The sequence below is a fragment of the Saccostrea cucullata genome, unplaced genomic scaffold (genome assembly GCF_032062105.1).
Source record: "Saccostrea cucullata isolate Sc308-1 unplaced genomic scaffold, CSIRO_AGI_Scuc_v1 ctg5908, whole genome shotgun sequence".
In the NCBI taxonomy this organism is placed as follows: domain Eukaryota; kingdom Metazoa; phylum Mollusca; class Bivalvia; order Ostreida; family Ostreidae; genus Saccostrea; species Saccostrea cuccullata.
Genome location: NW_026928776.1, coordinates 20,022 through 33,372, shown reverse-complemented (window position 1 = coordinate 33,372; position 13,351 = coordinate 20,022).

Here is a 13,351-nt window from a genome sequence, read left to right as displayed (position 1 = left end):
AATCTGTAATTTTTACAATAATTTCATATTGATTCTTCATTCATTATATTGGAAATTTATTCATTTCATTGAGTGAATGAAACTCAGTGCAATACGGGAGTTTCGAGATTGTAACTCTCCTACGATAGAGGCGCGAAAAGTATTCATTTCAGCATTGAGGTGGGACAGGTTGTTTCTGCATACAAACGTGCATAAATAAATGAACGATATTTATGGCTTTTAAAATTTACTAAATGTTTTGGAAGGATAATAATGTTAAGCAGTGATGCATTTGATGATTTTATCAAGCTCAACTATGCATATTTACAAATCTACATTCAATTATAGGGTACTTGAAAACGAAAGAAACGTCGTAGTCTTTGTAAAAAGCAACCAATTTTCTTGATTGTATAAACATTTTCTTAAAAAGTTAGTGGGTGCTTTGAAGTTATAATAAGGAAAAGAATCAATGGTGTCATTTAGACTGCCGACGTGTAATGATCAGATGCATTTGTACCGTATTTATTAGAGGTCCGTATCTGTTCCCTCGTCTGAAAAGTCTCAAATCCACTGATATTTTCTTTTTTGTTACGATGTCTTTGCTTTAAAAATTACGCCTTTACATTAATTTGGTTATTCTCGAGTTGTAAAGTACATCCTTACAATGATGTTGTTATGATAAACCATTATATCGACGGATCAATGTATCTAATATATAAATAACTGTCCCACCTGTCTGTTCACGCAGCAACGAAATTCCCCTCCTCAACGAAAGAGCGCGCCAAGGGAGATAATCTCGAAACTTGCGTATTCCTTATGCTATTCAAAAAATGCAATTCCTTAAATGTTATTGTAAAAATGAACACATGTGATTTCAGATCATGGGTCATTAATTGGAATAGATAAGAACCAAAAAAAGTACTTCAGTGTTTCCTAAAAAGATTTGTGCCATCAATCAAAGTAGAGGTCATCCCATATCAGCTCAAGAATATTAAAGAAAATTGGATGGATCAAGCTAGTATGTTGAACCAGACATGACAAAATCAATGGAGATTTGGAGAAGAACTTCAGACTTGTTATACCCAATGCATATTTTTATATGTCTATAGATTATAGAAGAAAATTTAATGTTCAACAACATCCTTATCTAGTATATACATGCTGTTTTCCATGTAATTAGAAAAGATGTGTATCATTATGCGATGATTGCAGTTCATGCTCTGCTTGTCCATCTTTGAATTTGTTTTCAGTAAAATGAATGTATACTACATAGGTATAAATTGAAGGTTGCTTTTGTCTATCCTTACATGTAACAAATTTCTTAAAAGGGTTTGTAAAATTGCAAGGAAATTAATTCATGAACAATTAAGATTAATATTTTTATTCATTAAATTTTGTTCTTAACAGGACCTAATATGCTTAAATAAGTATTTCTGAAAACTGACGAGTTTTGTATATGAAGCTGCAGTGAACATGTATAATTATATCTACTGTAACAGTTTAAAACATGACACTTGGCAATTGTAAGGTTGTTAATTTAGTAGGATTGATAAGACCAATTTAGTAATCTAATAAAATTAAAATTTTTTCACAAATACATGTAGTTTATTTTAAAATTGTTTACATTTATAATCTTTTAAATTTTTTTCATATATTTTGATTTTAAAAAGCAGAAAATTTTGTTATATTTAAACTATTATTTCATGAAGGAAATAATTATATCTATCACTTTAGCATTGATTCTTTTTCCCTGTTCTTGACAAATATTTATCATAATGACAGTGTTATGTCATTTTGCAGAATTTGCTTTTTATCTGAAATCAGAAGTACTCTGTAGACTCATTAAAGTATGAATTGATGTCACTTAGAATTCATCTTTATTTTGTTCTGTCTGATATTTCAATTTAGATTCTAAGACTATCTAATCCAATGATTGAGCTAATGTCTATGAAGTGTAGAAATAGGCCATCTTTAAAAAATGTTTGGTTGCAGTCCTCTCCAGACCGACTGAATAAAATGACCAGACTGAAAACTTTTTTTCAATGCAGGGCAGTATTTTTTTTCTTTTTATTCCTCTTATCCCCCTTAAAAAATGTTGTTGAAGATTCTCTCACCTACTGACCCAATAATTTTACCCTGAGTCAAGAGAGGGCAAACAAACATTACTTTAAAGATAGCATTTCTACTCTTCCAAGTAAAGAAATAATTAAATTATAAAAACAGCAGCTTCGTGGATGCAATGCTTACAACATTTAACTCAAAAAATGGCATACATGTATAATGACAGTCACCAACCATAACTGAATAAAGATATTTTGCTACAAAGATGTCTAGAAGTTACTACATGTTGGAATAACTAATCAGCATGAGGTCAAATTCATAGGCTTTTAATTGGTTTAGTTGCAACATGTTCTGAAGTATGTTTATATACATATACATGTACTTCTAAAGGTGTTGCAGTAAAATTCATGAACAATTTCATCAGAATATTTAGATTTTAAGATTGCCATAAATACTACAGTTCTTCCATGGAATAAATTTTTAGACCATCATGTAGCACAGGAGAAGTTTTATTTTGAATATTTTTGGCCAATTCATGCCTAAAAACAATATCAATAATAACATTTAGTCTTTAACATTCACTATGACAAGGTGATATCAATGTTGTCTTTAAAATTGTAGAAAAAGCCTGATTTTTATGTTCCAAACCCATTATATAGCCCCTGTTTCCATGGAAATAATATTGGGGACATACATATTTTTTTAGTTCAAATTAATGAAAATGATCAAATGAATAACTTCATGGATTTTGATGGAATCGGTAGATATGTAAAACGTTGGTTTTTATATTTTTGTTGCCATGGCAACCGTTTCACTTTATCAAGGAAAATTGAAAAATCTTCTTTTTTACCCAAATTTTCACATTTTTGATAAAGGAAAAATAAACGTTTAAATAATAGAAGCATGCTTTATACTAATTCCGGTCATTTTGATAATAAAAGTTTGATAATTTATAAAATAAATCAATTTTTTCAATGAAAATAATATTCGAGGTGAAATATGAAATACGTTAAATTTGGCGTCTTTTACTCAAAAAATGAGACGGGCAATATCTTTGAAAATCATATTAAATAATGAAGCTAATCTCCCTGAATAAATTGATATATAGCATGTGTGCATATTAAAAAAAATATGAGTTGGAGGGAGACGCAAACCTTACCTTAATCTCCATGAAATTCTGCATGTCACACTTGTGACGTCACACACGTCACTTCCGGTATACAGCTAATTTCAGTGTGAGCTCTCAGGTGTTTTCAGTGCGAGCTCTCAGGTTTGAACTAAGCTAATTTTAGTAATATTTCTAATCAGCGACCGAGAGAGAAGTAGTTGCGCTGAATATCATATTACTCGTAATTATAATGACTATTGAACTATGTTAAAAAGTAAAAGCTACCAATTCTTTCTTTAAACTTTTGAAACGCAATAAAATTAAATAATAAAAGAATGGTTAAGCAAAGATTCGTCATCTTTACAATAAATAAATAAATATTAAATATTTTAAAATATTTATAAAACAAATCCTACTGAACGTAACGTTAGGCTTAATAATATTATAGTACAGATGAGCCTGTTTGAAATTTACATCAATGACTCTCTCAGAATATTTTATGACTATCCATACTACTTTGTAATTTTTATTTATTTATGTATGGTTTTATTCATCTATTTAATTATTTTAATTCAATTTTTATAGGGGGTGTTCGCCCCCCCCCCCCCCCCGGAATATGCAGAGTTATTAAATGTATACTCTAAACTACGGAAGCGTATTAAGGCCGCACCAGTACCTTAAATCAATTTGTTATAACAAATTATCACTAATAAGTGTTTTTTTTTAATTTTACAGAATCAGTGATTAGATTTATATACTGGATAATTAACAAAAATTTAGTCATGTAACATGAATCCCATGTAAAACTGGTATTACGTTATCACTTGTACTTTTGAGAAACATCTCTTGTTTATATAGGGTCTGTCCCCGCCCCCTACCACTTCTTATTTGTTGTTGCTCTAGGTTCGAATCTCCCGTGTCCACAGCTGTCGATCTGCCCTGCAGGTGACACCAAGATCCGCGTAACTTTATACAATAGTTCAATGAATATGACTGCATAAATGAACAAATAAAAAATCACAGAAATTCTAGATCAATTGTACACAACCTTTTCTTAAATCCATTTACATTCATTCACATTCTTGGGTTTGCTAACTGCAGCAGTACTCGATTCTGGTGGTGCAAGCTTTACGTGTGCATGTGCGTCGTAACCGGGAGGGGGGTGCAAAGATAGACATAATATAGGCATTGAAGATTGAAACATATAGATTTAGCCCCCCTCCCCCCACTTTTAACAGGCACGCTGCAGTGTAGTCAAAGGAGGGTAAGTGACATTCTAATTAAAACAAAAGGCCCATGGCACGGTGTAGTACCTAAACGGCTGCTATCGGAACAAAACCGCGTTCAGTGCTGCTATTCGAAAATTTTACGGCTGCTAGCAGAAATAAATATGTTGAAAACTCTTATAACAAGTTGTAAAACAGTGAAATCATGACCCCAAATCAAGATAGTCTCTGAAAAGTCCGGGTGCACGGAACAAGTAAGGTATTTCTATAGATGTTGTCATGTGTAATTTGCAGAATAGCCCTCTAATAATTTAGAATTAGTAAAATTTCCGAAGCCTGTACCAAATCTTCAGTCAATAAATACCCAGTTTTCATGCTTTTTTACATCATCTATTATTCAGATTGTGGGTATTTTGGTATTTGAAGATGCGTCAATCTATAATAATTCTTAAAAATAATTTTTAAAAATTGACAAGTGTATTTTAAAAGAGATTTTTTGACAAAACACGATTTTTTAAAGTTACGGTTGCTATCAGAGTCTTAGCATATATTGCACCGGTTAATAACTGAAAACATCGCATCGGGTGCATGCTGTTTGAAAATTTTCCTTATTAACAGAGATGTGAAACAAACTTATGGCAGCAAATGTCTAAAATATACATTTTAAATATCTAAAATTGCATGTGAAATAAGATGTCTATATATGCAGTTGACTTTTACAAACTTAACTCAAGGGTGTAACTTCGATTTTGAAAAGGGGGAGGGGGCAGAAAAATTCAAATCTATTTTTTAAAAAGCAGACATGGGAAAACAGGAAAGTTGTCAAACTTCTTTCAGTGCCATTTTTTCTCACGCGCTACTGCCTACCCTTCTTTGACTGTACTGCAATAAAAAAGGGGGCCTTCAATGAAAATTTTCAATATAGTAAATGTTATGCTTGGAAGAAAGTCAACAGACCTTTCAATAAACATTTTAGAAAGTAAAGGTTATGCTTGGAACAAATTGTGGAGGGGGGGAGGGGGCGTCTGTAAACTCGAATGTATCGTATTTTTGCAAAGTAGAGCTGATCTTCGAAAAGCATTGCTACACAACTCAAAAAGAAAGCTTTACGAAAGGACCCGTAAATCAATTTGAAATAGCATACAATATATTTTTACTATCATTTACAATCATTAATTTTCTTTAAAACCTTTCTTAAGTTAGAGTCTTTGGGGATTTTTGTAGCCTACATGTACACTTAAACATGTATAATATCTAGAAAAGTTTAAGTGTAAGCTTTGTCAAATATTTCTAATTTCATATTTCTTTTTCGAAGTACGGTGATGCATTGGTTCGTTGTATGACTAACATATGCAATATTCAAAACATCGACCCCCCCCTTCCCCCATTCGGCTTTAAAGAGTTCTTTAAATTATATAGGCAAGAAAATACAACCCCACCCCCCCCCCCCCCCCCCATGAAAGAAAGCGTGGTTTTTATATTGATGTTTTCCACTTCTTTTTACTGTCATATTTCTTGTAAATTGACTTAATATATTTCATTAAAATAATTGTTGGACTCTGAGAGTCTTTGACACTACTACAGCAAAAATTCTTTTTAAAAAATCACAGAAAATTCTCTTAACAAAAAGGGGAAAAGAGGAGCAGACACCCCCCTCCCTTTTACCTTCAACGTGCTTTACCCGATGCACATGTACAGTATTTGAAAGTCCTATATATACGTATACAAATCGTAATAATATGTACACACGTTATTGTCCACGTTTTACTCTAATGTACATTGTGCACTTTACATGTACTTGAGAAATTATCAACGTTGGACAGCAAAACTTTATAACTTTATGTGAGCTTTATTCATTTTCAATTCATATTGTTTTTTAATCAGATATAGAGGTTGTTAATTTGTATGTTTATGCTTGGATTTATAGGTGGGTTGCGTGAATGTTTGAGACAAATAATCTCTCGTGGTTTGTGAATCGATTATTATATATGATTTTTTAAATTTCAAATCGTAAATTTAATCAATCTGGCATAATAACATACCTGAAATATAATAAATTGAATGGTCACATGATTTAATGACCAACACAAAACTTTAACGGTTGTGTGTGTGTGCACATGTGCCATAGGCGTCGGAAGCAAATTGAAAGTTGGGGGGGGGGGGTACACCAATAAAAAAAGATTTGCCGAAGTTTAATCATTAAGAAAGTATATAGTTTTTTTAACTATAATTGCATAACATATGTTAATTGAGGATGTGATTTCATGAAATTTAAAAAACTTAAACCTATTCCAATAGTTACCGGTGCCGTTGTCTAATAGTAGCCGTAACACAAGATTCTCCTGATAAAAACGCTCTAGCTTTTAAGAAACCGATCAAAGTGGACAATGATATATAATAACCAATACTATTTACAAATACACAACGAACTGTCGATTCATTTTTATCAAATATCTAAAACTTCTGACGCAATTTTAAAATATTTCTTACGTGCATGTAAATGTGTCCAACGCTTTTGACAGTTTTCGTCTTATATATCAGCAATTCTTTAATTCATTAAAATTCTAAATATACATGTTAGTTTCAAAATGTATGTAACGTTCCGTAAGGGTGGAATACCAAGCAGCTAAACTTTAATAATTGAATTATTGACCATTTTGTTGAGCCAGCGAAGAAAAATACTTACAATTTCGTCCATTTTTTTCCACTAGCAACCGCTCATTTTTCAGATAGCAGTGATGAACGCGCATTTTTTTCTGATAGCAACCGTTTAGGTACTACACCATGCATGGGCTACATCGCTAACCTGAGCATATGGGCTAGTTAAAAAACTCAAATCATGCAGCTCAGTATTGAAAAGTTTACTTGTTGGGGAAGGGGAGGATTTTTTATTATTATTTGAGAAATTATATCAATAAAGCATACATGTATAATTTTCCCATATTTGAGAAGAATTTTAAAGATTTTTTCTATATATTTCTATGTAAAGATTTTATTGCCCATTATGGTCCTACCTTAACCCCCAGCTGCAGGGGTCATGATATGAATAAACTTGAATTAACTGAGGATGTTTCCATATTAATATCACCGATCATAGCGTTGCTGATCTAAAAGATTTTTCCTATATGTATTCCTATGTAAAACTTTGATCAGCATTGTGGCCCCTCCCTATCCTTGGGGGTCATGATTTGAATAAACTTGAATCTACACTACCTGAAGATGCTTCCACATGAGTTTCATCTTTCCTGGTTCAATGAATTTGAAGAAAAAGATTTTTCCTTTATATTTCTATGTTAAACTTTGACCAGTCATTGTGGTCCCGCCCTACCCCTGGGGGTCATGATTTGAAGAAACTTAAATCTTCACTACCCGAGGATGTTTCAAAATAAATATGATCATTTATGCCTTTGTTTTCCTTGAAAAGAAGATTTTTAAAGGATTTTCGATCATATATATATCTATGTAAAACTTTGATTGGCCATTGTGGCCCCACCCTACCCCTAGGGGGTTATGATTTAAAAACAAACTTGAATCTTTCGTATAAATATGGCCAATCATGGCTTTGCTATTCTTTAGAAGAAGATTTTGAAAGATTTTTCCTATATATTTCATATAAAACTTTGATTGTCTCTTGTGGACCAGCCCTACCCCCGGGGGTCATGATTTGAACAAACTTGAATCTACACTAACTAAGGATGCTTGCATATTTCTTTGACTTTACATTTTGCCCTTTACATTTGAACTTACATTGTGGCCCCGCCCTATACCCCCAGGGGTCATGACTTGAAAAAAATTGAATCTACACAACCTGGGAATGCTTCCATATGAACAGGACTAATCACGGCTTTGCTATTTTTGAAAAGATTAAGATTTTTCAAGATTTTTTCTACATGTTTCTATGTAAAACTTGGCTTCCATGTTGCGGCCCCGCCCTACCCCCAGGGGTCATGATTTGAGTATTTTAAACAAACTTGAATCTCCACTACCTGAGGATGCTTCTATAAAAATATGTCATTCATGCCTTTACTATTCCAGAGAAGAGGATTTTTTAAAAAAATTCCTATATATTTTTATGTAAAACGTTGATCGGCCATTGTGGCCCGCCCTACCCCAGGAGGTCATGATTTGAATAAACCTGGATCTACACTACCTGAAGATGCTTCCCTATAAGTTTCATCTTTCCTGGCACAGTGGTTCTTGAGAAGAAGATTTTAAAAGAATTTTCCTATATATTTCTATGTAAAATTTTGATCGTCCATTGTGGCCCCGCCCTACCCCAGGGGGTCATGATTTTAACAATTTAATATCTACACTACCCCAGAATGCTTCCACATAAGTTTCAGGTATCCTGGCAAAGTGGTTCTTGAGAAGAAGATTTAAAAAAAAATTCCTATATATTTAAAAAAAACTTAGTTCGGGCATTGTGGCCCCGCCCTAACCTCGGGGGTCATGATTTGAATAAACTTGAATCTACACTACCTGAAGATGCATCCCCATAAGTTTAATCCTGTCCTGGCACAGTGGTTCTTGAGGAGAAGACTTTCAAAGAATTTTCCTATATATTCCTATGTAAAACGTTGATCGGCCATTGTGGCCCTGCCCTACCCCTGGGGGTCATGATTTAAACAAACTTAAATTTACACTACCTGAGGGTGCTTCCATATAAGTTTCAACTTTCCTGGCACAGTGGTTCTTGAGAAGAAGTTTTTTAAAAGAATTTTCCTATAATTATACTAAATCACTTTTAATTCACGAAAACTTTATTTTCGCGTAATTACGCGAGACGGCATGCTCGCGAAAATTTCATACTCGCGTATAATAGAATTCCTTAAGATTATATAGAGCAATGACCACTATTCGTGAAAATTTTGTCATGCTAATAAAGAGTCAATGACTATCTCGCGAAAATAAGGTGTCGCGAAAATTAAGTGATTTATAAGAATTTCTATGTAAAACTTTGATCGATCATTGTAGCCCTGCCCTACCCCTGGGGGTCATGATTTGAACAAACTTGAATCTACACTACCTGAGGATGTTTCTCTATAAGTTTCAACTTTCCTGGCACAGTGGTTCTTGAGAAAAGAAAACATACCACCACATTTTCACTATTTCTTAATCATTTCCCCTTGAATAAGGGCGTGGCCCTTCATTTGAACAAAGTTGATTCCCCTTCACCCAAGGATACATTGTGCCAAAGTTTGGATGAAAAGAAGATGAAAATGTGAAAAGTTTACAACGACAATAACGACGGCAGACAACGGACAAAAGGATCACTTCATTATAAATAGGGATCTGACCTATAGGACCGGACTTGGTTTTATTCTCTACAAAAAGCTTGTCGATTTCCGTTCTGATTAATGACATTAGGCTAAATACATATAACAATTTGTTTTTCCTAAATCTTTATTTCAGTGAGTAGAGATAGGAGGAGCCCATTTTATTGATTTTCTGAGTTTGTTATCTCCAAATGTAATAAGTGATATTTGTCTTTACTTCTCATTGTGCATAAAGGTAATGTCTACTGTCCCTGAAATTCTATTCTTAATGTCTAGGCTATTTATCCGTGGATATAATAAAAACTTGTCTTTAATGTGTGCAAATTATGAAGGCCTAAAATGAAATCCAAGTGAGTGCATTTACTGGAATATGTAGCCAAAATCAATGTGATTAAATTCTAAGGAATATATACAATTGAAATTCATCGCAGCTCAATGCTGCCAAGAATACCCGTATTGAGTTACACACATAGTGAATTATTCTTGTCCTCGGAGAAAGTGTGCTTATACTGAGGTTCGTTCCACCTGACTGACAACTGTACACTGGATTGTTACGATTTGATTTCTCTTTGTCTTTCTTATATCAAGAATGGGCATGCATAAGGGATAGATAATTGAAGGAAAAATACACAAGTCTATGAAAAAAAATAGTCTTTGAAAAGGCGAAATTTAAAGCTGTATAAGTGTTGTACCAGGTGGATTCGAACCCCCGACTTTAAAAAAGAGAGTATCCAAGATGTAAAAGTCAGCGCATATATCAACTGAGCTAGTCTGACTATAAGAATGAAAGGCATAAATTTAGAGAAGATTTTGAAAATCTGGTTTCCTTATTTTTTGTAGGTTTTTTGTGAATTTCGACCCCAGGGCAGGGGTGCCCCTAAAAAAATCTTATCTTAAATTATTCCTTACATCCTAACCTATCAAAATATCACAATTTTATTTAGGGGGAGGCCTGCCCTGATGGACTTCAAGGCCAAAATTCATGCAAAAATCAACGCTTTCAAGGACAAAATGGTGTTTCGATCAACTTTGGAGGTTTATTGTAAAGTTGTAAATAATAAATTTTAGGTATAAAATACAAATTTAAAAAATTTAGACATATAAACGGTAGAAAACAACAAATAAAGACTGATTTTCAAATGTCACTTTTTCCGGGAAATTGTTCTCTCCTATAGGTCAATTCTTTTGTTAAAGCGAATACATCCTTTGATCAGAAAAACTCACTTGAGCCTTCGGCTCATGTGAGCTAAAAAAATGTAACAAAAAAAAAGTTTACAGACGGACAGACGGACTACAAACAAAATGTGATCAGAAAAGCTTATTTGAACTTTCAGCTCAGGCGAGCTTATAAAAACTATTAACGAACTAACAGTGTTGCAGACGGAAGTAGTCCAGGATTTTTTAGACACATCTTTAACCACAGTGACAGTTTGGCTTGACTGCTCATTTACTGCAAAAGCCTGCGCTGAATCTCTTGCTAGTGCCCATATTGTCCTTTGAGCAAGTGTGACAGAGTTTTTTTTTTTTTTTTTTTTTTTTTTTTATTAATACCAATTGTCACAGTATACATGTTTATAATATCTTATTAACATCAAAACATCATTAATACATATAGTAAATAAATATAAAAAAAATATAATAATGACAATTGAGATTGAGAGGAGGAAAGAAGAAGAAGAAGAAAAGAGAGAGAGAGAGGTGAGAAAAGGTGAAAGAACAGAAAAGCATGTTCATAGAAATAAAATAGTGGTCTATGTATGTCCAAGCATTGCAAGAAATCTTTAGGTGTCTGGTTTCAGGGTCTTACATGAGTAGAAGCCAGTCTTTCCATTTATCATTAAATTCATTAATTTGATTACTTTTTGTTGCACTATATTTCATCGTAGATAGCAATGTTTTAATATCTCCACGTAACGCTTGTAATCTTAAAACCTCATTCCGACATTTAGTTCTGTATATAAATGATTTAATACATAAAAATATTGTATTTAATTCAGTATTGTTGGGTTTTGGATTCCCAAATATGAAATTACAACTATCTTTTGGAAAGTCTATATTATGAGCTTCACAAAGAATGGTAAAACTATGTAAAAGCTCCTGAACCTTCTGGCATTCCCACATAATATGAAAAATTGTTTCCTCACATGTCTCACAGAAGCTACATAGTTTAGTATCCTTCAAACCTATTTTATATAACATTTTATTTGTAACTAAGATATGTTGATTTATTCTGAATTGTAGCCATTGCAATTTAGAACTTTTTGTACATTGAAAAGGAATTTTGTATATCATTTCCCATAGGGAATCTTCAATTTCAAAATGTTTACTCCATTTTACTTTTGAAACAGGCAGTATATGTTCTGTATTCAGAATATTATACATAGCTTTTGTTCCTTTTTTACATAGACAGAATAATTTTAAATAAAAAGGTAGGATGGGCCTTGGGTTTACTCTTTCTTTGTTTATTTTTTCTACAGCCATAGCTTTTTTTACTGCTTTCTGTAAACTTGCATATGTTAAAAAGTTGGTTTCTATATGAAATTTTGCTTGTAGATCCTTTAATTCTAGAAAAGTTCCCTTTTCATCTAACAAGTCTGAGATAAAAACTACACCATTAATAAACCATTTGGAGTAAAAAATGGGCTTATTGTCAATTTTAAGTTTTTTATTGTACCATAATGGTTGAGAGATAAAATCTTCCCATGATTCTATTTTCATTGTCTTCTATATTTTTGAAAGCAATTAAAGTATCTTTCCAAAAATCATTAGTTATACTTTGTAGTATTATTTCAATATAATTTGAACCAGTATTAAATAACTTTTTAATATTAAAAGCTTTTTGAACAAGTGATCTCCATTTAGACTCCTGTCCATTGAGTAGTTTTTTAATCCAAGATGATTTTAAGCTCTTAATGTAGTTATTTAAGTCAATCATATTCAATCCTCCACTCTTGTAATCTTGAGTAATTTGTTTTCTTTTTATCTTGTCCACTTTTGATCCCCAAAGAAAATTAAATAGAACACTATTTAGATTCTTAACAAAATTTTCAGAAGGTGAAGGTAAAGCAATAAAAAGATGGTTTAGCTGTGCTATTAATAATGATTTTATAAGTGAAATCCTACCCAAGGGGGTAGTACGTCTTTTACTCCACTGTAGTATTATATTCTTAATTTTGACCAATTTTTTGTCATAGTTGAGTTTTGGAACTCTACTTAAGTCAACATCAAAATAAATACCCAATACTTTAAATTGTGTTGACCATTGAAAATCCATTTCATTAAGAGGTTTTTCAGATGAATATTTTTTGCTTCCTATCCAGACTATTTGTGTTTTAGAGAGATTTATTTTAAGTCCTGATAATTTATAGAATTGATTTATTTCTTCAATGCAATTTCTTAGGGATTTTTCTGTTCCATCTAGTATAACTAATGTGTCATCTGCATATTGAGACATTAGGTATTCCTCCCCATCAATTTTAATCCCTTTTATATTTTTATTATTTTTTATTTTTAAAGCTAAAATTTCTGCACAGAGTAAAAATATATATGGTGAAATTGGATCACCCTGACGACAACCACGGCCTAGTTTAAAGAAATTAGATAGGTGGCCGGCTTGATTAATTGCTGATACAATATTACATTGAAATAATGAAACCCATCTTCTTAAAGAAGGACCAAAATTAAAGAATTTCAGGGCTTTA